This window comes from Equus quagga, unplaced genomic scaffold, assembly GCF_021613505.1.
Source record: "Equus quagga isolate Etosha38 unplaced genomic scaffold, UCLA_HA_Equagga_1.0 268.1_RagTag, whole genome shotgun sequence".
Lineage (NCBI taxonomy): Eukaryota > Metazoa > Chordata > Mammalia > Perissodactyla > Equidae > Equus > Equus quagga.
In genome coordinates, this window is record NW_025799869.1 from 1,423,747 (window position 1) to 1,447,931 (window position 24,185).

Consider the following 24,185-nt stretch of genomic DNA (forward strand, 5'->3'; position numbering starts at 1 on the left):
TAGTTCGGGCATCTTCATGGGGCTAGTGCTTCCATAAAGAAATCCATTCCTGAAGGGCAGGTGAGGTTGTAAGAAGGGAGATGGACCTGGCAGAGAGGAGGGAGCATGAGGGGGTGTGTGTGTGTGTGTGTGCGCGCAGGGAAGAGGGTGGAGGGTGGTCCACACAGGTGAGAAAGTGAGTAACGAGAGAAAGGTGGGGAGCAGGTTGGAACCGGGTTTTATGGAGTGCCAAACTCAGGAGGCTTTTGCATAATTGATGAGAACAAAAGATTTTTGATGGGTGATGCCTTGGGGAGACCGGTTAAGCCTGCACCTTGTGCATTGGGAGAGAAGCTAACTGAGGCAAGGAGCCCGTTGGAGGGATTGAGACAAATAGCCGAAGCAGGAGGTGATCAAATCCCGAACTCAGGTGGGAGAAAGGGGGACAGAATGAAAGGGGCAGAGATGAGAAGTGTAGCACAGGGAGCTTCTACAAGATTCCTTTTCCTTCAGATTCTGATGCAAACAGAGAGGATGCAATACAGTATTCAGGGACAGAAAAGTGCCTGAGGGACCAACTGAGAAACATAACTGTGGGTAAAGCGAGGCACAGCCCCTCTGACTCAGACAGGGAGTTTCTTGGGGTCTCCAGGTTCATGACCACACTCATGCTGTGGGTGCTGATTGGAATTTGGCCCATGTTCTGATGACAGAATCAGTTTGGGACAAGTTAACCTAACCTGGGTCCCCTGTAGGTCACTCATCCAGCTGGCCCATGAGGAAGGGCACAGCATAGAGCTGTACCTCACGAAGCGGGAATTGCGTGTTTGTGGAATGGTGACGGCACGCAATGGCGGGCAATGACTTCCACATCAGAGAATTCTGGGGTCAAATCTTGGCTTCCACACTACCTAGCAAGGTCACTGTAAACAGACAAATGCAATTTCTGTGAGTCTGTGAAATTACTACTTCTCTCACCAGGTTGTTTTGAAAAATAAATAAGTAATGCAAAGTGCCTGGGATAAAGTGTCATTTGGTTGTTATTTGAAAAACGACGACTGACATTTTTTGAATGTGCATATCTTTTCTGCACATTCCAGGATTCGAAGCTCCTTGTGGTCTCCATGACCTTGAGCATCTCATCTATCCAATCGCTTCATCTCTGGATATTTCAGTTCCGTTTACATCATCACGCTTTTAGTGAGTTCTTATGATATGCCACACATAGTGCTATGTCTTCAGTACAGAGCAGAGTAAACATGGTCTCTGCTTTTTAGGAGCTTAAAATCCAGTCACGGAGACAGATGTGGAAACAGGAAGTGGAGTGATGTGAGCCGTGCCGCAGATGAAAGGACAACACTGTGCAGAGCGCAGACACAAGGCGTCGAACCAGGGATGAGTGAGCAGCAGAATGATGGAAGCAGCGCCCCCACAGAGAGAGGGCAGATGCTGGAGAGAAGAGGAAGGTGGAGTGGCATTTACTGACCACCCCCACTTTCATATTCTGTGCTGGGTGCCCTCAAAAGGTAACCTCCGTAACAGAAGCTAAAGTGAAGAGTGAGTGAGCCAGTGTTACAGGAACAGCAAATTATAGAAGAAGAACTCCAGTTCATGCGTGAGTCCAAGTGCAGAGCTCTCTCCACAGTATTAGATCATATTTATCACGATCTTCCAACAGGAAAATTTCTGTGAGAGTGCCTGGAAAGCCATAATGTATCTTATTTTTGTTTATAATACATAGATTTTGCTTATGTTGATGTATTTTTTAAATTTCAACCATTTGCATACTGTTCTGTGTTCTTTTACGTGAAGGTCAGTCAGGAGCAGCCACAAAAGCAGACACAGGAGAGGCTCAGGGAAACATAGGTCATTATACACCAGATCCTGGAGCAGGAGGCACGGCACGCCTCGCGGGGCCACGTGGGGAGGGGCCAGCATCGGTCAGGAGGCTGCCGGGGTAGGAGCAGGGGAAGCCCAGGCCGCCATCTTTACGGAGTTTCTGCAGAGAAGGTGAAGCAGGGCCTGGCAAACAGTTCAGGGTTGGCTGGTTTGAATAACTTTGGTGGGATCTAAGCTATAAGGGTGGTCCCTAGTTGCCTGGCACCTGGACCTTGGATTATTAAGGCAGAAGAATGCTGCTTCCTGGGGTGCATAGACCAGACAGAGGAGACATGGCTCAGGTTGGTTGGTTTGCATGTCACAGGCATGGTCAGGGCTGGGCCCTTGGCTGTCTCTAAGAACTGGCTAGCCCAGGGAGGGGTGGTCTCTCCTCAGCCAAAAAGTTTTCTTTTAAGATGTCAAACACCATAATATACAGAAAATAAAAAATATGAACAATACACATACCAAAAAATTCACCCATTATAAGTGTATACTGCAATGATTTTCATCACTTTGAGCTGTGCAATCATCACAACTTAGCTTTAGACATTTGTATCACCCTAAAATGTTCCCTGTGCCCATTTCAGTCAATATCTGCTCCCCTCCCCATCCCCAAGCAACCACTGACCTGCTTTCTGTGTCTACAAGTGTGCCTTTTACAGATATTTCATACAAAGAGAACTATGCAATATGTACACTTTTGCACAGGGTTTTTTTTCCACTGTGGTTTGTTGGGCTTCTTGTGTGTGTGGATGAACACAGCCATCAAAGCTGTGAAGTGGTCAGTCATTATAGCTAAAGTAGAATGAGTTGAATGCACATTTATGATGCAGCTCCACTACCCAAGCATGCTTACAAAAGCACAATCTGCAATTTAAAAAATTGGAAACAGCCTAAATATCTATCAATAGAGTATGTTCAAATCACTTTAACTATGTATTATGAAATGTTTATATAGTTATCAAAAGGAAGTGGTAGCCAGGAAATAACAGAGTATGGCTTCTAAGACACAATGTTAAGTGAAAAAAGTAAACTTTTGAGGAAATGTATAGTATGACCCCTTCTATGTTTAAACATGTAAGTGTACATCTATATTACACACATGCTTACAAAGGGAAGTGAGAGGAACATCAACTGTGAGCAGTAGGACCTGGGAGAAATTATGGCAACAGAGGAAGGCAAGACAGCAGTTTTTTGCATTGTTTGACTATTGTCATTAGAATATACTCAAGCATTCACTGCATAAACAACTGCATAAATAAGTGGAAACTAAACAAACACTTCTAAATAATGTATGGGTTAACAGCAAATCTCAAAGGAAGTAAAATGCACAGAACTATTTGAAAGGGAAAACACAATATATAAAAGTATGTGATGTGTATAAAGCAGTACTGAGAGGAAAATTTATAGCACCAAGTACTGACATTAGGAAGGAGAAAAAGGCTCAAATGAATAATCTTAGTTCCTACTCAATAAACCAGAAAAAGAATGAAATAAACCCAAGTGAGCAGAAGGAAGGATACACTAAACATAAAAGCAGAAATTAATAAACTTGAAAATAGAATATAGAGAAAAATCAATGGAACAAAAAGCTGGTTTTTTTAAATCAATAAAAACGGATAAACCTCTAGCAAGACTGACAAAAACAAAAAGAGAGAAGAAACACACCGTCAGTATTAGGAATGAATAGAGAATATCATTACAGATTCTGCATCTAAAAATATAATAAAATTATTAAACAAATTTTCACTCATATTCTACAATCTAGAAGAAATACACCAATTCTTTGAAATACCATAAATCCTGAAATTCAACCAAGGTGAAATATACAATCTAAATAGTCCTATAACCATACAAGACATTGAATTTGTAGTATAAAGATCTCCGAAAAGAAATCTCAGGACCTAGTGGGCTTTATTGGATAATTCTACCAAATATTTAAAGAAGAACTAATACCAATTCCACACAATATATTTCACAAAATAGAAGACAAAGGTATACTTCTCACACGATGTTATAAAGCCAGAATTACCCTGTTACCAAAACCAGACAAAGACAGAAGAAAACAGAAGGAAAGAAAGAAAGCTACAGACAAATATCTCTTATGAACTTAGAAGCAAAAATCCTCAAGAAAATGTTAGCAAACCAAATCCAGCAAGGTATAGCAAAAATTATACACCCTGACCAAGTGGGATTTATTCCAAATATACAAGGCTGGTTCTACATTTGAAAACCAATCAATGTAATCTACCATATCAACAAACTAAAGGAGGAAATCATATGATCATATCAACTGACAGAGCAAAAGCATTTGACCAAATACAATACTCATTCATGATAAAAACTCTCAGCAAGTTAAGAATAGAAAGAACTAACTCAACTGGATAACGAGCATCTACAAAAAACTCACAGCTAACATCTTATTTAATGGTGAAAAGCCAAATGCTTTCCCCTAATATCAAGAACAAGGCAGAAAGTCCACTCACGTCACTCTTCTTCGGTAACACTGGAAGATCCAGCCATTACATTAAGGCATTCAGATTCCGTAGGAAGAAATAAAACTGGCTCTATTTTCAGCTGGCATAATTTTTTGTGTGTAATATCCTGAGGAATCTACAAAAAAACTCTAGACAAGTTCAGCAAAGTTGCAGGATATGAGATCAACACACAAAACTCAATCTCATTTGTGTATACTAATAAGGAACATGCGGAAATTGAAGTTAAAAACACAATATCATGTGTAATTCAAAGATAATGGAATACTTTGGCATACACATAGCAACACACGGGCAGGATCTGTATGCTGAAAATGACAAAATATGGCTAAAAGAAAAAAAATACCCTAATAAATGGAGAGAAACACTGTATCATGGATTGGAAGATTCTATATAGTAAAGACAGCAATTGTCCCCAAATTGATCTATAGGTTTAATGCAATTTGTATCAAAACCCCAGCAAGGTTTTTGACATAGACAAGCTTATTCTAAAATTTGTATGGAAAGGCACAGGCTCTAAAATAGCTAAAACAATCTTGAAAATGAAGAAAGAAGTGAGAATAATAATTCTACCAATATTAAGACTTACTGAATGGCTATAATAATTAAGACAGTACGGTATTGGTGAGCAGATAGCCACATATCAATGGAGCAGAACAGAGGATCTGGAAATTGACTCACACGTATATGCTCAGCTGATTTTTGACAAAGGGGCAAAAGCTGTTCGATGTTGGAAATATGATCTTTTCAGTAAATGGAACTGGAACAATTGGATATCTTTTGGCACAAGAGCAAACCACAACCCAAACCTTACACAATATACAAAAAGAAATTGAAATGAATCATGGACTTAAATGTAAAACTTGAAAATATAAACATTTTTATTAAAAAATTAGTAGAAAATCTTTGGGATATAGGGTTAAGCAATGAATTCTTAGACTTGATGCCAAAACTCTATCCATAAAAAGAAAAATCAATAAATTGAACTTCATCAAATTTCAATGTCTTTTGCTCTGTGAAAGCCCATGTGAAAGATATAAAAAGATAAGCTGCAGATTGGGAGAAACCAAAGCACATATTGCAAACCGCACATCCGACAAAAGACTTGCAACTAGGAACTGTGAAGAACTCCCAAAACTCAATGGAAAAACATCCAATGAATCCAATTAAAGCATGGACAAAAACACAGACATTTCACTAAAGAGGATATACAGATGGCAAATAAGCACATTAAAAGATATTCATCATCATTAGCCACAAGGAAATACAAATTAAAACCACAAGGAGCTATCACCACGTAGCTATCAAGATGGTTAAAATAAATACTAGTGAGAACACCAAACATTGACTAGGATGCAGAGAAACTGGATCACTCACACATGTTGGCGGGAATGTTAAATGGTACAGCCACTCTGGAAAACAGTTTGGCAATGTCTTATAAAACTACACATGCAATTATCACACAACCCAGCATTTGCATTCTCAGGCATTTATCCCAGAGAAATGTTCACAGAAAATTCTATACGTGAATGTTCATAGCAGCTTTATTTGTAATAGCCCAGTTGAGGAAATCACTCAAATGTCATTCACCAGGTGAATGGCTAACCGGACTGTCATACATCCACACTGGGGAATACTACTCAACAATAGAAAGGAACAGACTATGGATACATGCAACAACTTGATAGATCTCCAGGGAATTATGGTGAATGAAAAAGCACTTCAAAAAGATTTCTTATTGCATGACTTCATTTATGTAACAATTTTGAAATAGCAAAATTTTAGAAATAGATAACAAATGAATGTTTACAGGGTCTATGGATGGGTCAGGAGGGAGTTGATGTGGTTATAAAAGGGTGACACGAAGGAAACTTGCAGTGATGGAACAGTTCAGCACGATGACTGTGATGGTGGCTCCACTGCCCTCCACTCCCTCTTACCCACCCAACGAGACCCGGTCAACTGGGAAATCTAAAAAGATCAGTGGATTGTATTAATGTCAGTATCTCGGTTGTGATATTGTACTATAATTTTACAAAATGTAACTATTGTGGGAAACTGGGTAAGCATATATGAGATCTCTCTGTTTATTTTTTACAAATGCTTGTAAATTTACAAGTATTTAAATAAAAATTTAAATAAAAAATATTAATAAGAAATACATGTAGCCACTGGAAGCATAAAACTGGATATTAGAAAGTTACATCTATGGAAAACCAACTTAAGTTTAACTAAAATTTTTTAAACTAATTCATCTAAAGATTTTATAGAACTTTGATAGGAAACATTTCCCTGCTGTTTTTATTGTATTTATTATACTTTTATAATATTAAGAAACAGTAGTAAATGTTGCCACAAGCTCACGTAAATACCCCCATATCCACTTTACTTTGCCATGTGACAAACCAAAACCCTTGGGGCTCAATGTGTTTTGAGATTTAGAGTTTTTCAGATGGTAGAGAGGATATGAGCACCCAGCATACACTGAGCATCACCCCCAGGGATGTCTGGGCCAGCACCAGAAATAAAACATGCATTTCTGCACAAGACACAGAGGTGTTCACACTGAGAGGAATAAATCAACCAGGAAGAGTCTCGTGGAAGTTCAATTTGGTTTTTCTGCTCGAAACTTGAAGAAAGTCCTTTAGTTTTCATGGTGTTGAGGTTTCAGAATTGAGAACAAGTCATTATGGACTCCTGTTATTAATTTCTACGTGTGCGATTGGAGTGAAAGGGTTTGGGAGAGCATGGAGGAGAGAAGCTCCCGCAGCAGAGAAGCCTGCCCATGCTCCCACGGCAAAGGGACCAGAGCAGAGAGGGACACAGCCTGGGGCCCAGGAGTGGGGCTGCTTCTGAGGAGGGGATCTCACCGAGGTTTTCCACTGAATGGCCTCAGTTCATCTAAAAAGAGAAGGATCCAATTCTAGAGGACAAATCATTTCAGAGTGATATGTGAAAATGGTGGTTGTCATGATGACACCGGATTGAAGAAGTAGTTTTGCTAGACCACTTAGTAAACTGTCTTTCTGAGAAGAAGCTGTAAGAATGATCCCTCAATTACGAAGATCATTCAGTCCATTTGAAGAGATGCAACTCAAAATTCATGGGAAAAGCTTTCAACCATTATCCAACTGTACTCTCTTTTAGACCAATATAATATTATGCGATGATAAGTTCAGATAAATCTGTCATCTTAAACCATCTCAAGTGTAAACACTTAAGAAATCATTCTTCTTCTAGGGAAGGTTTTTGGACAAACAATGAAAGGATTTTAACACAAGGAAAAGGACACTTACAAACCAGAATGGCTGAGGTGGCACACGTACCACTCGGCCACTCCTCTGACCCCATAGCAGTAACGTCGATGTCTCCCAAGGAGCAGATACGGAGGCAGCGGCAACCTCGCATCTGTCATCCATGTGGCTGCAGCTGTCCCCCGAGAGTACTGGCCTCATCTTCATCTCCACTTTCCAAATCTCACACAAGTTCCTCTCATTGGTTGACTCTAACCCAGCACCATCCCAGGATGAGGATTCTGGAAAACGTAGTTCATAGATCTTTGCTGTCTCATTTGTGTCACCAACAGTCAGATTCTTCCCTCTAACAAAGTTGCAAACATGCAAAAATCTTCATTATGCATAAAACACTAAACAGCTCCCCAGCACCTCCTCTCCCCCGACCCCTGACACTAATTTTTAATAACTGGTGTGGCCTTACGGGAATAGAGTGGCCTAAACATGCTGTGCTGAACTCTCCGAGGGGAAATTTACTGAGATCACATGTCTCTAGACAAAAAAGGTATTGTCACAGGCAGGTCAATTGGTCAAAACTTCTTCCTCTCTCGTGGAGGCAAGGCTGTCTAGTGCCCCCATGCCACGTGGTGCATGAGATGAAAGAAACCTTCTGAACTCAGATTAGGCCAGCGATGTTTACAGACACTGGACTTTTCCTGATACACCAACCACAGTGCAATTAATATTCAACAAATAGCATAATTTTCATACTCCCAATGGCATGTCACACTATCTGCGCTATTACTCTCCTGGTTATGCTTCTCAGCTCAAAATCAGTCAGCATCGTCTCAGAGCGTGATGTTATTTGTATAGTGTGCATTGTTATTGCATGATTGCTGGAAATTCTATTTCATCGTGCTCTCCAGGCTATTAAGATTCTCTACGGATCATTATCCCCAGAATGCTTGTATTGTTTCCCTATTCTCAACTATTTTTCTCAGAAGTATCTATAAAAACATATCAAGGCATTAAAAAAACACAAAGAGGTTGGGAAAAAATTATTGTGTTGAAAGTGACGAAATTTGAGGGAAATTTTCCAAATTTTTCTTTATTTTCATATTTTCTTATCTATTATATTTTTAAAAAGAAGAATAAGAAAATTTGCACTACATTTGCATTATACAGGAAAGTGAAAAAAATGCATTGCTTCAAAAACAAGGCATATTCTCCATCAGAAACCTTTCTAATTGTGTGTTCTTTGTTTTTTCTGAAAGCATTGCTGATTGGAAAAAGAATTCCCGCATACTGTTAGCCAAGCAAGAACAAACTTCTTTCAAGAATCTGTAATACATCAGTGTATATTACTCTCTGCACTGATGTGAGTTCTACACAATTTACCAACAATCTTGGACAGAAAACTAATGTATTGATTGGGGGGAGCAATAAATAATGATTATTTTTCGCCGTCTGAGTTGGAGCCAATTGAAATGTAAAACACAAGAGAGAAACACCTTGAGATCAAAGCATCCGTTTTATTACTGATAAACATGCCGCTAAAAGGAGAGGGTGGCTTTGTATCTTCAAACAATTGGGCTTCAACAAATGCACTCAGTCGCAGCACAGATGGAGAACCACGGGCCTTGCTGCAGAGTAAGAGAGCAGAGGACAGGCTGGCTCCGAGAAGGGGCAGCCCAGGAAGGTCCTGAACCAAGGGTGCTCCTTCTCAACTCACTAATCAGATCAGTCTTCTTCCTCTCAAGGGAGAGAAAGTGGAGAGAAGTTGGAGTTCTTCCCAGAGAGTGTAGCAGGGATCCACTTTCTCTATGAGAAATACGAGGAAAGGAAATTAGTGGTCTCTAAACAGGCAGAGAGGCATAGGAAGAGCCCCTTTTGAGTCTACCTGTGATGTATGATGTAGCCTTCTCCTCCTCCCTTCACTCTACACCTCCAGGTCATCAACAAGTCCATCCCAGTATAGTGTATAGTATAGTCTCCAACTCCATTACCACTGTCTGGTCGAGCTGTGTCTTCTTTCATCTGAGCTCTTGAAATAGCATCGCCGACCTATGTTATCTAAACTGGCGCTGGAGAGAGTTTTTAAAATAACTAGAGGGTGTAACTCTCCTGTTCAAAGTTCTTCAGTGACTATGAATTGACCCTTAAATAAAACCAAAATTCCATATTCTTGTTCCTCCATATTCTTCCTCTACATTGATTGATGTCTGACTTTTCTTCTCTCTCATTACACACCTTCATCTCTTTTTCCATGCCACTGGCCTTCTTTAATTCCAGTGAACACATCAAGCTCATCCCTGTCTCGGGGCCTTTGTATCAGCTCTCCTCTTTCCTCTGCATGGGCTCCCAGATATAATTACCTCCTCGACATTCAGATCTTCACTTGGATCATAATTCCATAGAGATGCCTTAACTGACTATCCAACTGAAAGTAACCGCCAGAATGATCTCCAACACACTACCCTATTTTAACCCTTGGCACACCTACAGCTATCTGATAATTTTCTCATTCATTTGTTTTTTGCCTCTTCTCCCTAATTAAACATAAGTTCTGTAGGAGCAGGAAGACTTTCACGCCTTGTCCTTCACTGAATCCCTTGCTCATGGAACACCTGGGCACAAAGCAGGAGCCCAAAAAGGTTTATGAAGTTGAAAAACTGTTTACGTTTGCCTCCACGCCCACCTGCACCAATGAGTGGACGGAGGGGAGCTGTTTGCTGCTTATGTTTACCCCCTGGGGAGTTATAGTAATGGGAACAAAGAAAAGGATACAAGAAGTATTCCAAGTTCTAAATAATGGAGTGAGCTTAGAGTTTTATTAAACCTAAGAAGGTAAGGGGGCCGGCCCAGTGGTGTAGTGGTTAAGTTCATGCACTCCGCTTTAGCAGCCAGGGGTTTGCAGGTTTGGATCTTGGGTGCAGACCTACACAATGCTCACCAAGCCATGCTGTGGAGGCATCCCACATGCAAAATAGAGGAAGATTGGCACAGATGTCAGCCTAGTGACAATCTTCCTCAAGCCAAAAAAAAGAGGAAGATTGGCAACAGATGTTAGCTCAGGGCCAATCTTCCTCACCACCCCCTCCCAAAACCCCCCAAAACTAAGAAGGTAAGGAGAAAGAAAGAGGCCAATAATGGTTGAAAATTGAAATTTGATCTTGGATGACAGACCCCAGCTGAGTCCCATGGAAACAGTTAGTATTCTGATTCCTCTACTGGGTGGCCCAGAGGAAAGAGATAGAACATTTTTCAAGTCCTGAAGGAAAAGGACCACTAAACATTATATATGTGGTGAAAACATCCTTCAGGAATGAAAGGTAAATAAAGACATTCTCAGATGAAGGGAAATTAAGGCTGGTTGCTGGCCAACCAACCTGTAAAGGATGGCTAGAAGAAAGTTCTCGAAACAGAGGTGGTGTCAGAACAGAAGAAATCTTGTAACTTCAGGAAGGAAAGAACATCAGCATGGGTAAAAACAGAGAGAAATATAAAAGGAAGTGCTTCTCGTGAGTTTTTTAAATCATATTTGATGGTTGAAATAGAAATTATGTCACCCGATGTGGTGCTCAGTGAATGAAGAAGAAATACCTTAAGGTGACTATGTTTGAAAATTGTGGAGGTTACAGAGAACTAAATGGAAGTGAGCTTTCGACACTTCACTCAAAGCAGTAAAATGTTGACAGCAGTGTGTATGTGTGTGTCGATGTAGATATATAGTAGTATTTAGAGTAACATCTGCAAAACTACCCAAAGAGATACACAAAACAATAAATAAATTGACGGACTTGTATAAAATATTTAGCTAACTCACAGAAAGGCAAGAAGAGACAAATGGAGACAGTGATAAGAAGCAAGAAACAAATAATAAGATAGTAGACTGAAGTTAAAACATATCAATAATTACCCTATGTGTGAATGGGATAAATATACCAACTGAAGGAGAGATTGAGTGTATAAAAAATGATCCAACAATATGCCGTCTACAAAAAATTCACTTTAAGTACAAAAGACTTGGTTAGGCTGAAAATCAAAAGATGAAAAAATATATACCATGGATTCATTAAACAAAAAACCAGTAAAATGATTATGTTAATATTGAATAAGTTAGATTTCAGAGCAAAGAAAAATACCAGCAATAAACAGGTGTATTACATAATACATATAAAAAAAGATAAGTCCATGAGGATCCTAAATATGTAGGCACCAAACAAGAAAGCCTCAAAGTCCAAGAAGGAAACACTGATGGAGCAGAGGGGAGAAATAAACACCCCCTCAATCACGGGTGGAAACTCACTCAATCCACTCAGGGCGTTTAATAGAAATATTGAATAGTGACAATATAGAAGAATTGAACACACTCAGACAAAGGACCTAGCTGACATGTACAGAACACTCCACCCAATAACAGCAATGTGTGTGTGTATGTGTATTTTTTCAAATGTCTAACACTCATCAAGATAGTTCATATCCTGTGCAATAAAGAAAAAACCCACAAGAAATTCAAAAGAATTGAAATCATATATGTTATACATTGTACAGAGTATGTCCTGTGGTCATATCTGAATCAAATTAAAAGTCAACAAAAGAAAAACACAAAGACTCAAACACTTGGAAAGTAAACAACATTTTTGTGAATAATATATGAGTCAAGGAGAAAGTCTCAAAGGAGATTTTAAAAATAGAACTGAATGAAAATGAAAATACGTTTCAAAATATGTGAGCGCAGCTAAAGCAGGGATGAGAGGAAAATGTACAGCATCCATGCTTTCATTGGAAAGGAGGACAGACTGCCAATGAATCTACTCTGTTCCCACTGTAAGAAACTAGAAAAAGAAGAACAAAATAAATCCAAAGCATGTAGAGGGAAGGAAATAATAAAGGTAGCAGAAGAAATCAATGAAGTTGAAAATAGGAAACAATAGAGTAAATCAAAGAAACAAAAATCTGGTTCTTTGAAAATATTCACAAAATCAGCAAATCTCTAGGAAGACTGACAAAGACAAAAAGGAAAAAATACAAAGTACTAATTTCAGAAATGAAATGGGGGATGTCAGTAGAGGCAGCCATCAAAAGGATGAGGAAACACTACCAAAACCTGAACAGAAATAAATTTGACAACTTTGGTGAAATGGAACAACTCCTCAAAATACACAGACTACCACAACTCACCAAATATAAAATAGATCATTCGAATCTGCTAAAAACCAATAAAGAAATTAAATTCGTAATTAAAAACCTCCCACAAAGAAATCTTCAGACCCAAATGGTTTCACTGGAGAATTCCACCAAAAAGGAAAGAAGTAACATGAATTTTACATGATCTGTTCCAGAAAACACATGAAGAAAGAACACTTGGCAACTCATTTTATAACACCAGTATTACCCTCTAACAAAAAGGACGAAAAAGTACAATAAAAGAAAACTGATATTTCTCATGAATTTAGATGTAAAAATCCTCAACAAAATTCAACAAAATTGCTGAATCTAGTGATGTATATGCAAAAACTTATACACCATAACAAAATGGTATTTGTTCCAGCTGTGCAAGGCTGGTTCGACATTCAAAAATCAGTCAGTGTAATCCACCACATCAACAGACTAAAGAAGAGCCATCATAAAATCATATCAACCGACAAAAAAAATTTGACAAAATCCAGTATTCCTTCATGATAGAAACTCACAGCAACTTAGGAACAAAGGTGGAATTATCTCAAATTGATAAAGAGAATCTACAGAAATCCCTGTAGTGACATAATCATTAATGGCAAAATACTGAAGCTCACCCCTAACATCAGAAATGAGGCGAGAATTTTCACTCTTACACTCTCATTAAACACAGAGCTAGAAATTCTGGAAAGTGCAATAAACCAAGAAAGGAAACAAAAGGGATACAAATTGGCAAAGAGGAATAAAATTCTTTTGCAGGAGACATAATTGTCTGTGTAGAAAATCCCAAGGAATCTACAAAGCAAAAAAAAGAAAATCTCCTAGAACTAATAAGTGAATTCAGCAAGGTCACTGGATACAAGATCAACACACAAGAATCAATTGCATTTCTACTGTCCAACAGTCAATGTGTGAAAACTGAGACTGAAAGCACAATATCATTTACAATTACTCCAAAGCTGATGAAATGCTTAGACATACGCACAGCAAAAGCTGTGCAGTCTGCATGCTGATTATGACAAAAGGCTAAGGAGAGAAATCAAACATCTAAGCAAATGGAGAGGTGAACTGTGTTAATGGACAGGAAGACTCAGCATAGTAAACATGTCAATTCTCTCAAATTGATCTAATGTTTAATGCAATCCTATCAAAATCCCAGCAAGGGTTTTTGTAGACATAGACAAGCTTATTATAAAATTTTTGTAGAAAAGCACCAGTCCTAGAATAGCGAAAACAATCTTGAAAATGAAGAATGACGTGGGAGTACATCCTCCAAAGAGGATACACAGATGGCAAAGAGCAGAGAACAAGATGTTCGACATTACTAGCCACCAGGGAAGTGCAAATTCAAACCACAATGAGATGTCACTATCCATCTATAAGAATGGATAAAATAAAAAATAGTGAAAATGCCAATTACTGGCAAGGGTGCAAAGAAACTGGACCATGTGCACATTGCTGGTCGGAATGTGAAACCATACAGCCACTTTAGCATTTCTTATAAAACTGAATATGCAATTACCGTATAAGCCCACAATTGCACTCTTGGGCATTTATCTTCAAAAAATGAAGACTTACGTTCAAACAAAAATCTGTACACAAATATTTATAGTAGCTTTATGCACGATACTCAGAAACTGGAAACAGCCCAAATGTCATTCAACGGGTTGAATGGTTAAACAAGCTGTCATCGATCCATGCCGTGGAACACTACTCAGCATTAAAAATAAGTGAATTATGGACACATGCAACTAGTAGGATGAATCTCCAAGGAAATATGGTGAGTGAAAAAAGCCATTTCACAAAGTTTATATAATGTATGATTTTACTGGTTTAAAATTTTTGAAATGACAAAATTTAGAACTGGAGCACAGATTAGTGGTTGCCAGGGTCAAGGAGAGATGGGTGGTCAGCTAGACATGGGCAACAAAAGGGTCCTTCTGGTGATGGAAATGTCTCGTCCCTTGTCATATAAATGCGAGGACTTGGTTGTGATATTGTGCCATAGTTTTGCAAGATGTTACCATTTGTGTAAACTGAGTAAACAGTACATAAAACCTGTTTGCATTTTTCTTTACAACTGCATGCAAATCTACATTGATTGAAAAATAAACAGTTTAATAAAAACAACAAACAAACAAAAGCCTCTTTCATGGGAATTTCGTTTCTATCAATTAGCAGAGATGTTTTCCCCAGAATCTGCCTTCAGTTCCAGTGGCCTGCGCACACTCCTCCTTGTATCCTGCCTGGGCTGTTCTGGAGAATTCGGTTTCAGCTGGCGCAGGTGATGGGACCACACTGACGGATATGACAGCCGCCAAGATGGCACTGCTGTGGCATGGAAACAAAGGATTCCTGTGATGGGGGCACTTTCCCATCGACAATGAACATTGAATATTGAATTTAAAAGAGTATATACTGCGGAATTGGAAAAGGACCTCAGAGATAATTTGGCTTTTCGCTTTAAAGTTACATATGAGGAAACTGAGGCACAAAAACCAATTAACTTGTTCAGGATCAAAGCACAAGGTGTTGGCAAACTCAGAACTCAAACCCAGGTTCAGGAATCTTAAATCAATGGTCCTGTCTCTAAACTATAATAATCCACCTTAATTTCTTTCCTTACCCTTTTCCATTCTCTCCGAATCCTTGTTTTGATAAGAGATCTAAAGATCTGGAAAAGTGCCCCCTCATCTCTACATACCTACTCATGTTTAAAACTCTGTGCAGATGCCAAATCTTCTTCTCCCTGGAACTTTCCTTGATGCTGTTACTAGAAAATAGCCCTTCCTTTTCCCAGTGTCTTTCACCATTTAAGAGGATCCATTTTGTCATCTTTTTCATGTCTCTGCTTTATAGGTGCTACAGAGCTGTGATTTTCAAATACATAGCATGGTACATTGTAAATCATTTAGCAATGCATAGGATAAATACGTGTTGAAAATTCAATTATCTTCAAAAGATCATATATTCTGTTCTACTTTCATGTTTTTTCTACATCTCTGGCTACTTTTCTAATTTTTCAAGTTAAATGAATTTTGCTATTTTTTGTGCTGCTATTTATCACCAACTTTGAAGTCACCTGTGAACCAACAGAATCTGCTTCCTGCTCCGTGATCCAGGTCACCGGTGAGAAGGCACATGACACGAGCCCTCAGTATCTGCTGTGTATTCCCGGGAGTCACTGACCCAGACTCGTCCTTGGGTCATCCAGGATGCGCTGTTTTCAGTCTGGAAGTTTCTTTCTATGAGTGTTTTTTTAAAGGAAAGAGTGAGGAATACTTTTTGGGTGTATACAGGGAGGTATTAGGGCTTCTTTATATGAAAATATTTTTGGTAAAGACCCCTTGGCTGCAAGTCCGAACTCTGATGAACTATAACAAGAAGAATCACAGGATACCAAAGCAGGAAGCAGGACAATCCGTTTTATAGCTCTCGGGTAATGTTTTCACACCTCCATGAAGTAGAAATCTTAGCAGCTTTACTTTAAAAATAATTTAAAAGAGATTCTTGGGTTCATCATACCAAAAATAGTTACAAATGAAGAACAAAGATAAATGTATTATTTTGAGTCTTTTTCCTAAATTTGTCTGGCAGATGGAGTGAAGGAGGATGGGATTTCTCAGTTTCTCACTTTTCTCTCTTCCTTCTCTTACATGGATATTCATAGACATTTAGCAGGAAACGAACACACACTCAAGGCTTTCTTCCTACTTCAAGTAATGCCATCTGTACAACACACACAGCAGAGCAGGTAATTCCCAAAGGAAATTTATTTTTGCTTTCATGAGCCAGGGCAACACAGCTCTGTGTAATTACTTAATACAACAAAATTAATGCTTTGAAAGTAAAGAGGTTGTGGACACATGAATTCAAATAAGCAAACTTTTCTCATGTTGAGTCCTTCAGTCAACCCCTCTCCCCACCTCCAGTCCCTGTCGACAGCTGCTCTAGACCCATCGCTATGCTTCTGTCTCTTTTAGAATGTCGCATAAATGGAATGCTCTAATATGCAGTCCTGGTGTCGTGAATTTGAGATTCACCTGGGAAGTTGTGTGTCTCACATCAGGAGCTCGTTCTTTGTAATGCTGAGTGGCATCACTGCGTATGGATATATAGCAGTTTATTCACTGTTAAAAGACATTTCCAAAGCTTCTGGCCTTTGGCAAGATGAACACAGCCACTATAAACATTTGCATATAGGTTTTGAGTAAATATAAGTTTTCTTGGGAAAATAAGAGAGGGATTGCTAGGTCATATGGTTAGTTTTTAACTTTATAAGAAACTGCCAAACTGTTTTCCAAAGTGGCTGTTCCATTTTGCATTCACACCAGCAACGTATGAGAGTTCCAGTTGTGCCGCCTAGTTTTTTTCAATATTTGCAATATTTGGTGGTGTCAAGTCTTTTGCCATTCTGAAAAGTATGTTATTATTTTTTACTTTGCATATCCTTTTCATGTATTTCTTTGATGTCCATATATCTTCTCTTGTGAAGTGTCTGTTCAAATCATTTGTATCTTTTATAACTGGATTGTTTGTTTTCATATTCCTAAGTCTGAGTTAGTTGTTTATACATCTGGACATGTCCTCTATTAAATATATGTTTTTGGAAATATTTTTGCTCAGTCTGTGACTTATTTTTTACACTCTTAACAATACCTTCCCAAGAAAAAAAAATGTTCAAATTTTGACTAAGTCCAACTTAATTCTTCTTATTATTTAGGGGAATGGATTGGTTAGCCTGTCTGTAACGCATGTAGAGAAATGTCGAAAACCCATGTAATACAGGTGTATATAAGGGTGCTACGTGCATGCTGTGTTGAGAACTGTGTTCCCCAGGCAAGAGGTCAGGAGGCGGGCCTGCCAGGAATGCAGTTCCCCAAGACATCTGATGACTTGCTCCCCATCTCCCGCAGCATCCCCTAAACGGAACTTAAAGGGAGAGGGGGGAAAGAAGATACCCAGAAATCACTAAAATGAGAGTAACTATAGAGCCACTTTTCTTATATTTAATTGCTCTAAAAGGTTGGAGGGAGGAGAAATTGAGTCAATTTGGTCACAACTTAAACTAGATTAGAAGTGATGTTGCTACGGCTGCGTGTAGAGAGTAGGGAAACTCTCACTGGCTCCAGAGTCCTCTAGCGCCAGCTTGGCTTCAGGGCGGGGCCCATTTGCCACCTTCAGCCTTAGGACTTCCCCATGTACTTGACCTTCAGAGAATCTCTCTCCACAGTCTCACCCGTGCTCCCTAAGTGATGACCAAAACCTTGATCCAGAACGTTCTCAGCAGGCCCGCCTCCCAGGGGTGTGGGGTGGAGCTGCGTCAGGAGCCCCGCGCTCTGCAGTAAGAGATTCTCCAGGTGTTGGGGCCCAGTGGGTTTGCTGCCTCTCGCCCAGGAGCAGAGGGCTTACATTTTTATTCCTCAACTTGCCATGAATCTTCACCTGTGCCTTGAAGGCAACAGGTTTCTCTGCTTTTTGACTGGTGGCTTGTTTTAGAGGAGAGACAAATAGACAGTCCTTATTTTTTTTGTCAATTACCTGGATTTTTCTTGTTACAGCGGGAATGACGTATTTTCCATGTTCTACATCCTGAGCAGAAACCAGAAGACTCCACTAAAGGGAGTAAATTTCACTTGTTAATTCTCTTACTTAGAAGTAGTAGTGTGCGCGTGTGTGTGTGTGTGTGTGAGTGAAAAAGTAAAAACACCAGTCAGCTTGCAATAATTTGGGAGAAGCCGTGTTAACACCTCAGGTTTTGGAGCAGACTGTGAATCCGGAATATTACCAATGTCCCTCCGCCTGCTCATTGATCTCAACAGATTGTATCTGCAGAAGTGACGCGTGTTGGACACAGAAACAACGTGCCCAGCAGTATCCGTTAATTCATCTGTGTGACAAAGGGAACCAAAGGGGAGTTTGGCAGAGTCAAGACAGTATCATTCTACTGTACTGTCTGCAACCTACCCAAACTCACAAAAATAAAATGAGGGAAGAAATCATCGTCTTAAACATTATTTGCAAACAACATCAGCCCCAAGCCTGAGATTCTCAGAAATTAATTCCCATCTTATAAACTTTCATAAACACAAACTAAGTTCAATCCAGAGCAAAAGCCATCCACTCTGTCGCCTCCCACTCGTTGGGAAAGGCCTCGGCGCGCACTGCTCAGAGTTTGTAGGAATCTGTTCTCTGTGTGCTGTTTGTTCTAATAAAAAACAACCCAATGGGAGTATTAAAAGTGCTATGAAGAGGGCATGATGAAAAGAAACATGAAAATAGACGAAAGTAAAAATTGAAAGCAGCAAGGAAAATAAAATGTTATATGGACGCATGGAAAGAACTATTTAAAAGTAGGAACAAGTCGGAAGATGAAAGTGATTCATGCACCACATGAAAACGATTGCACATGTGCACTCAGAAGAATTTGGAAAAAGACAAGAAAAACTGACTAACAAAATGAATTTAAGAATCTGAATATACTGTTAGACGATCAGGGATCAGTCTAGCTATCCGTGATTGTTGGGGGTCTTTTTGCCTAATATTAGTTCAGGAGTACGTACTTTAAAAATGGGCTTTCAGATGGCTTTTCAGAATTTAGCTCTCTGTTATTTTTGTTGTTTTCTTGGTAAGAAGATGCCCTTCCGTAACCAAGTGACGTCACCGAGGAACAAGGCGCATCCATTCAAGATGAGAGCGGAGAGCAGGTCAGTGAGTCTCACATGCACCCTTGGTGGGAGGGGGAGGCGGAGCTCTGTGAGCCGGAAAGCTGGGCCCCGGGGGATGGTGGTAGACGCACAGTGGCAGAGGAGGTGGAGATGAAGTCAGAACTCCTGCAGACAAGCTCTGCTGCCCTTTCTGCGTCCCGGCCTCCTTATCTGTAAAAGTGACTTAAGGTGGCAGAGGAGGGAAGGATGGAGCGGACACAAGCCTGTGCCGCTGTTCAGAGTCCCCCGGCAGAAAGGCAATCCCAAGTCACACTAAGTCACCCGACAAGACTGGGCCTCAGCGGTGGGGAAGCCCCGTGGGCTGCACTCATCTCACGGGGAGAAGGACTGAAACTGCCACCTCATCCCGTCGTTGCGCCCCTGTCCCCTCCAGGCACAACTTGCTACCGGGAGGAACACTCACCCTGGAGAGAAAGCCAAGGTGACAGCAGGAAGCAGGAGGGTGAGATGCCCCATGCGTAAATACACACACACACAGGCACACGCAAGCGGCAAGGAATGTAGGTGTAAAAACAGTTGTGGAATATTATTCTGATGACTTAGCACCAGAAACAGAAATTTAAAAATAAATATTTGTCCATTCTCTTGAGGCAGTTAAAGCAAGCGTGGACTATGGGAAAAAATATGAAATCAAAGAAGAGAAATTCTTCTGACAGAAGATAATAAGAAAGTCAGCAGAAAGAAAGGAAAAATAAAACTAAAACCACTGCAGAAACGAGAGTCATGTTGAAGACTCAGTCGGGGCAGCGGAACAGGCTCGGGTGAATTGCACAGAAAGAAATGGACAACGGAGAAGAACAGAACGGAGTCTTGGGAGAAGCTGGTTGATGAAAAAGCCTGGCAGAGGAAAGCCAGCTCCACAAGATTCGTGCTTGCTGAAGGGAACAGAATGAGGAAAAGGGGAACACATTCACTTTTTTCAAAGATGAAATACAATTTTCATAGATAAAGGGTCACCTCTGTGCAGATATGTGAAAGGGACACTATGGTTTAGGATGGTCAATGGCAAGTCGTCTTCCGATGAATTTATTGAATGAAAAAGATTAAAGAAATAAGTACAAGAATCCTTTGGTTCTCTTGGCTGAACTCTCAGCCATCTAGAAGGGAAAACACAGCTGATCTCACACTTTTCTAGAGAATTCCTCAATAGCTGAAGAGAAAGCAGTCATGTCTACAAAGAGCAGAGGGAAGGATGAATAACGCAAGAGTGCCCTCTGGATTGCTCACGCGGCTGGGTGGGGGTGTTTTTGCTTCCACAGCCTGGCTCTGCTGTTTGTGGGGAAGGTCAGCTGTGGGATGTCAGCGCGGGCCCTCTGGGCTGGGGCAGCACGGATCAGTGAATAAAAGACATTTATATAATGTTATAAACCAATGTTACCTCAATAAAAAAAAAAAAGAAAAGAAAGAAGGAAAGCAGAGCTGTCTCAGGACAACCCTTGGCAACAGCAGCAAAAGGTGGCCTTGGGGACGGCACAGAGTCATTTGTGTATAAACACACACACTGACTTGGCGTCACCTCAAGATGAATGGCATGGCGTTGTTCCGAGGCCCGGGGGCAACTCAGCGCTCCACAGCTTCTCCTTAGCTGGTCCGCTCCCAGGAAAATAACATGTGGTGCTCATTCTCCACCTGGCCCTGCACAGGAATAGCGACAGGGAGGAAGCAGAGAAGGGTGCACGGGAGTCTGTCTGTGCGTTAAAATTAGCATTTGGTATTTTATTTCATGGAAATGGAAAAGAATGGATTCCTTCTAAAAATAAGGGCTTGTTGAATCCCTATTATTTCCTAAAAAGGTATTAAGAGAGCTGAGGACTTGGGTTGATTGGAGGTGGAGGGGGGACAGAAGGAGTTAGTAAAGAAATACAAAGCTAAAGCAGAGACAGAGAGCTCACAACATCAGACAGCCACAGAGGAGAGGTCAGGACGGACGTTTTAAAGGCAGATGGAGTGGGGTGGTAGCCAGTTTAGTGACCGGTGAAGACAAAAGAAGGTGTCTGCAGAGAAGGACAGCAATGGCTCTTGGGCTAATTAGATCTAGAGAGCCTCTGGGACACCCAGGAGTTGAGTTCAGGCTAATGGAAGACTGGGTTGAGACACTGGGCTGAAAGCAAGTGAACGGATTGGAAGTCAACCAATTGGGAGTCCAGGCCTCGGCACCTGCCCCTCCTCCATCCCGGGGGGGTGCAGGAGGCCTGGATGCAGGGGTCTGGGGAATGAATCAGGGGAGGGGAAACTGAGGTCCAATGCCTTCCTGCTGAGACCTCTTTCATTCTCTGTCTTCAGCCCTGTGCCTCATCTCTGCTCTCCACCGCTCCTGGTGTCCTTGTGTCCCCACAACTCTTCTCCCTACTACTTCAGAAAATCACCTGTCTGTCTCCTGCCCAACTCTGAGAACACTGTTGGTGGGGATATAGCCACCAAAGGGAACATGGATCCTGATATTTTAGAATTCCCCAAAGAAATGCTCAACTCCACTTCCAATAAGTCTAGAAAGATCCTAAAAGCTGGGGGGCGGGGGGGGAAGTTCCCATTTATTCTTCGAATGCCTTCCTCTTAAATACGTAAAAACAGATAGAACAGCCTTGTGTCAGAGGTTCAGTTCCCCAGGAAACAGATGGAGAGCTGAATGCAGAGTTTGTTGGAGAGCGTCCCTGGGATGGACGACTGTGGAGGGGTGGGGCAGGGAGGGGAAGGAGTGGAGGGAAGAGGGGCACAGAGAGAATTTGGACTCTGATACCTGGTGATAAGTGGGCTCTGGCACTGGAAACGTCTTTCAGAGTGTTTCAAATGGAGGCAAGGGGGCCAGACCTTCAACCCCCATATCCAGCAGGCACCAGAGGATAGCAGCTCCAGAGACGGCACTTCACCTTGGGCGACACAGCTCCCTTCAGCTGAGGGCAAGCCCCAGAGAGGGTCTCTGCCAGTAAACAATCGGCTGCCAACAGAGCAGCTGTGCCTCAGTTTTGAGGGGTCGGGGTAGTGCCCCACAGCATCCACTACATTTTCCATGATAGACACAGAGATTCCAACAACAACAACAACAACAAAATCTAAGCTATAAGCAACATAGACAATACAAGAAATAGCAGAAAACTTTGCTAGGTCAAGAACTACTCAGTTCTCCCTTCTTCCATCTTTGGAGTGCCAGAAGCCTTAAAACGTTGGAAGTGTTGGTTTAGTTTTCCACACCATGCTAGTTATTTATCCGGGGTGCTCGAGTTCTGGTCCTACCTCTAGCTCCAGAGAATTATTTCTGTTCTGGTGCTGGACCCCACCCAGGGAGCCTTTCCATCCTCAGGGTTCTGCTCTGTCAAGTCCTCAAGTTGTCACTGTAAACACTTCTTTGACAATTTCTCAGCAGCCTTTACAGTATCTCTCTTTAGCTTCAAGATCTTCACAGCATTCTGCTCCTTTTGTTTTTTTTCCTATTAAGGCTTTTAATTATATAAATTTTTCCAAGTCATTAATGAATGTACAGGGGTGACATCTATTGCTGATTTCCCAGTGGTGTGATCTTAGTTCTGTTCAGTTCTCACAGGACATCAATACACTGACCTGTGTGTGGGGCTCTAATAAATAGCTACAGTGTTAGACTTTTCCTCCAAAGCAGTTAGATTTTAAAAGGAACTTAAAATAGTTTCCCTATTGGGATATGATGATAATCGATATTCTTTTGCACATAGAGTATTTGATTTTGAATCTTGGAATTCACAAACACCTGGTCTGTTACTACAAATGCTTGTTTAGATGCATCTTAAGAAAAATAAAAACTGACCCTTACATGCTCCTAGTATATCCCAGGACTGTTCAAAGATCTTTACACAGATTGACTTATTTCGGCCTAGAATGAACCCCACGTGGCAGGCACCCTTATCACCCTCAAGTTATGGATGCTGAAACTGAGGCACACTGAGATAAATAACTTGGAGAAGTTCGAGACAGCTGGTAAGAGGTTGTGCCAGGATTCCAACCGGAGAGTATGACTCCAGAACCTTCTTCCTCACCACTCCTTTATATCATCCCTCATGGCCACACTCACCACAAACATCCACACACATTGATCCCTTCCACAGATTTCCATTGAACAGTTACTTCTCATGGTTAAGACTTCACTCAGCACGTACTTAAAATGAGATGAGCATTTTTCCCATATGTACAAACATGTTTTGACATGTATTCCTAAATTTCTTGGTATATTCCTAATTCCCAGTTTGAATAGCTTTAGGCAACTGGACCAAATTCCCGGGGGAGTCAGACTTGCCAAGAAGCATCATCAATAATCCTGGAGATCCTGAAATTGCTGTGTCAAGACCCATTATTCTTGTGAATAAAAGTGAAACACACAATTGATCTCCCTCCACCTCAGAGGCATCGCTGCCAAAGGCAGCAGAGTGGATCTTTCAGAAAGCTGGGCCAGTGTTTTTAATCCCAGACCATCAACAAGCACTGAAAAGCTTTGGCGGCCTTCAATCTCCTCAGCAAATCCCTCGGCCTTCTCAGTGGTCTTGTTATGCTTTTGCTGCGCCCGGCCAGGGCACTTCAGTGCCTCCTCTCGTCACCACTGGTAAGAAGCTGAAGGAAGGGCACCTTCTGGAATCCAAGGCCCTCAGTGGGGCTCAGCAGAATGGAAGGAGAAGGGATTATGCTGTGGTTTAAAATGACCATCAGGGGCTGCCGGGGGTTACCTT